Source organism: Hordeum vulgare, chromosome 6H (assembly GCF_904849725.1).
Source record: "Hordeum vulgare subsp. vulgare chromosome 6H, MorexV3_pseudomolecules_assembly, whole genome shotgun sequence".
Taxonomy (NCBI): domain Eukaryota; kingdom Viridiplantae; phylum Streptophyta; class Magnoliopsida; order Poales; family Poaceae; genus Hordeum; species Hordeum vulgare.
Genome location: NC_058523.1, coordinates 203,169,017 through 203,173,890, shown reverse-complemented (window position 1 = coordinate 203,173,890; position 4,874 = coordinate 203,169,017).

Genomic DNA, 4,874 nt, shown 5'->3' with positions numbered 1-4,874 from the left:
TGCTTGAAGACAAGCGTCATTCCATGGGATACACTTGCAAATGCAAGATGATCAACAAGGACACCTCCAGCAACCAGAAACCTGACCCTTGGAAACTCGCCCCAACAAAACCAACTTATCAGGCACAACAAGTTAGCCTCCCTGCTCCTCGTCCAAGCTACCAGCCTCAGTGGTATGCCAACCCCAAACCGGCACACAACAATCTGAACAACAGTTGTTCCAACAACGGAAACTTAGGACAAGTCACCTCTTTTGGACGTGGACAGCCTGGGAACTTCTCGAGGACGTGCCCCAACAAGAAGCCCGATGCACCGCGCCCCAATGCGCCAAATCAAGGACAAGGTCGTGGAGCGCCACCCAAGAACCCCGCTCCCCACAACCAGCCCAACTATGCCAAGGTTCGTGTGAACCACGTCATCGGCAAGGAAGCCCAAGAAGACCCAGATGTTATATTGGGTACGTTCCTTGTCAACTCAACCCCACAATAGTTTTGTTTGATTGTGGTGCTTCACATTCTTTTGTTACACACAAGTTTGCACAAAAGAGTGGTATGGAGCCCACAAATTTGGGTAGTGTGGTGATGGTACAAACCCCGGGTCCGGTATTAAGGTCTAGGATAGGATGTAAAGGAGTTGGGACTAATATCAACGGGGTAGACTTCCTGGCAGATCTTATTATCCTTAAGTCGCAAGGCTTAGATGTAATCCTTGGCATGGATTGGTTGACCAAGCACCAAGGCTTGTTGGACTGTGCCAAGAGGGCCGTCACCATGACCAATAGTTAGGGAGTTGAAGTTAAGTATGTTTCCAACCCTGCCTCCGCTCAAGCCCCTCGGGTTAATTGCCTTTCGGGAATTGAGTTGGACCAAGTACCAGTGGTATTTTAGTTCCCGGATGTCTTTCCTGATGAACTGCCCAAGATGCCTCCTGACAAAGACATCGAGTTCATTATTGAGCTAATGCCGAGATCAAGACCCATCTATAAGAAGCCCTATAGAATGGGGTGTGAAGAATTGGCTGAGTTGAAGACACAACTGGCCGAGCAGCTCAGGAAAGGATTTATTCGCGCTAGTGCCTCTCCTTGGGGATCACCTGTTCTATTTGTATCCAAGAAGGATGGAACTACCAGACTCTGTGTTGACTACCGTTCTCTCAACGAAGTCGTGATAAAGAACAAGTATCCACTCCCCAAGACTGAAGACCTATTCAGTCAATTGAGTGGTGCCAAAGTGTTCTCCAAGATTGACTTGAGGTCTGGGTACTACCAATAGAAGGTCAGACCCGAAGATATTCCAAAGACGGCATTCGTAACCCGGTATGGCATGTACGAGTGCACGGTCATGTCATTTGGGTTAACCAATGCTCGAGCCTACTTCATGTATGTCATGAACAAAGTCTTCATGGAGTATTTGGACAAGTTTGTCATTGTCTTTATTAGCATCATACTCATATTCTCCAAGTCTAAAGAAGAACATGAGCAACACTTGAGGATGGTCCTCGACAAGCTTCGAGAGCACAAACTTTATGCCAAATTCAGAAAGTGTGAATTATGGTTGCATGAATTGGGGTTCTTGGGTCACGCTATGACTATAGAAGGATCGCCCGTTCATCCTACCAATATTGAAGCTGTGACGAAGTGGCAATCTCCGACCAATGTGAAGGAAGTCAGAAGCTTCCTCGGACTGACGGGGTATTAACGCAAGTTTTTCGAAAGGTTCTCAAGCATCGCCAGACCAATAACACAGATCTTGAAGAAGGACAAGAAGTTTGAATGGACGCCAAAGTGTGATGAGTCCTTCCACGAGCTCAAGAAGAGGTTGACAACGACCCCAATTTTGGCAACCCCCGATATTCACAAGGAGTTTGTGATATATTCTGACGCATCAAGGACCGGGCTTGGTGGAGTGCTTTTGCAAGAAGGCACTGTCGTAGCCTATTTGTCGAGATAGCTACACCCTCATGAAGAGAATTACGCCACTCATGATCTGGAGTTGGCAGCAGTAGTTCATGCCTTGAATACATGGCGACATTACCTTCTAGGGAAACGATGTGAGATATACACAGACCACAAGAGTTTGATGTACATTTTCACTCAAAATGAATTGAACATGAGGCAGCAAAGATGGTTGGACTTGATCAAATATTACGAACTTAGTGTCCAATACCACCCCAGAAATGCCAATGTGGTAGCTGATGCCTTGAGCAGAAAGGCATTTTCCTTGAATTCTATGGTCAAGGAAAGGCTACCCTCCTTGTATGAAGAGCTTGAAAGCTTCGGACTGGAGCTATTTGCACCAGGATTTCTGGCCAACCTCGAAGTGAAGCCTACACTGATGGATGACATCAAGGAAGCTCAGAAGGGACACAAGAGCATTGAAGGCATAAAGAGGAAGATCAAGAAAGGCAAAGCCCCAGGATTCTCAGTAGATAAGCAAGGAGTTGTATGGTTTGGGAAGCACATTTGCGTACCCAACAAGGCTGAGCTCAAGAACCTCATCTTGCAAAAAGCACACGACACTCAGTATTCCATCCATCCTAGAGGAACCAAGATGTACCAAAACCTCAAGGCAAGGTTCTGGTGGCATGGCATGTAGAGGGAAATAGCTTCTTATGTCGCTAAGTGTGACATATGCCATAGGGTCAAAGCTGAGCATCAGCAGCCCGCTGGATTGTTACAGCCCCTCAAGGTGCCAGAATGGAAGTGGGACAAGGTTGGGATGGACTTCGTCACCGGTCTGCCCGGAACAAGCAAAGGACATGACTCCATTTAGGTCATTGTCTATCACCTGACCAAGGTGGCCCACTTCATTCCCGTTAAGATATCTTTTGATGGGCACAAGTTAGCCAGTCTCTACATCGAGCATATCACGAGCCTCCATGGAGTTCCTAAGGAGATCATGTCAGATCGAGGCACTCTCTTCACCTCAAGGTCTTGGAAGCAATTCCAAGAATCTATGGGGACCAAGCTATCCTTGAGCACTGCCTTTCACCCTCAGACATGCGGACAAGCGGAACGAGTAAATCAGATACTCGAGGGCATGCTCTGTGCCTGTGTTTTGGCATATGGAGCCAAGTGGGAGGACTACGTGCCCTTTGCCGAGTTCTCCTACAACAACATCTATGAGTCCAGTTTGCACATGGCACCATTTGACGTGTTGTATGGACGCAAGTGCCCACTCCCCTCAACTGGTCTGAGACCCGAGAAGGACTAATCTTTGGACCAAATATTCTCCATGAAGCTGAAGGGCAAGTCTAACTCGTCAAAGAACGTCTGTAGACCACTAAGTCAAGACAGAAGAGCTACACTGAATCGCGCCATCGAGAAGTGAATTTCTATATTGGAGACCACGTCTACCTGCAGATTACCCCTTTAAAGGGAAATAAGTGTTTCCACGTCAAGGGAAAGCTAGCACCAAGGTATATCGGCCCCTTCAAGATCATCGTGAAGCGAGGAGAAGTCGACTACCTGCTGGAGCTACCATCCGAGCTCTCGGATGTGCACAACGTCTTCCACGTGTCACAACTCCGGAAGTACCTCCAAGTTCCCAACCGTCCGGACCTCTACAAGGACATTGATCATCATGCCATCGAACTTCAGCCATACCTCCCTTATCGTGAGAGTCCAATGCACATCTTGGACAAAGCTAGGCATTGCACCAAAAGCTGCACCATCAAGTACTTCAAGGTCCAATGGAGCAACCACACCGAAGAAGAAGCAACGTGGAAGCGTGAAGACTTAGATCCGAGTTCCCTTAACTTTTTAGCGCTTAACCTAGGAATCTTGGGGACGATATTTTTGTAAGGGGGGTAGGTATGTCACACCCTATGATTGTACGACTTTTCCACATTATATTGTACGACTTTTTTGAGTGGATGTGATGGTTGTTTTGATTGCAACATGCGTGTGTGATTGATTGTGTGCTAAGTCACCAAAGTTATTCTTATACCCATAAACTTCCTATCCTTGATCCAAACCCATGCCCAATGACCATGCCATGTGTATATAACCGGAATCTACTTATATAAAAAAATTATCTCAACAAAAGGGCACTTATTTATTTTGAAGTTTCAAAACCCGTGAATTGGGATTTGCACTAAAAGTCCTTAATTTAGGAAAGATGTATTACCCCAAAGATTTTACTTCGATTCTATTATCAAAATGACTTCCCAACATCACAGAATAATAATTTTTAAATTTATTTTCCGAATTTATTTAAACACACTTTTCTAAGGTTGGAAATGGTATTTCATAGGGAAACTTATTTTATTGCCTTAAAAATATTTGATAAAATTTATGGAAACTCGCTGGACATATATTTTCCATACATATGAGTTTCAACACATGGTCATGTTCAAAATATTGGACAAAACCCCTCCAAACCCTTTCTGCCTATTTCAAGCTTTTGAAATATTTGCAAAGAAAATATACTCAATAAATTCCAGGAAAATTCTACAAAGTCACTCATGGTATATGTGGCGACCTTGCAAAATTTCATCTCAATCCAAGTTGATTTGGTTCACCTAAGAACCCCAAATCCCTTCCTCTCAAGAACCAAACTTGAGCAACTTTACATTTCCAAGTTTATCCAAATGATCTCAATTTTTTGCACAGGTGGTCTAGGCCCCAAATAATAACGCTACACCAAGTTTTGAAGTTGTGGGACGTGATTTGATCAGCAAAGTCATCACGAATTCTATTCTGTGAATTCTTGGGTAATTTCAAGTTTGAATTGCCAACTTTGCTCAAATGAGCTCAAACTTGGTGAACTCTCTTGATTTTTACCAGAATGCAATCTTGTTAAGTTTCACAGCAATTGGGTAAAGGTAACTTGCCGAAGCAATCATCAAAGACCTTTTGGTAGTTTAGTAAAGTTG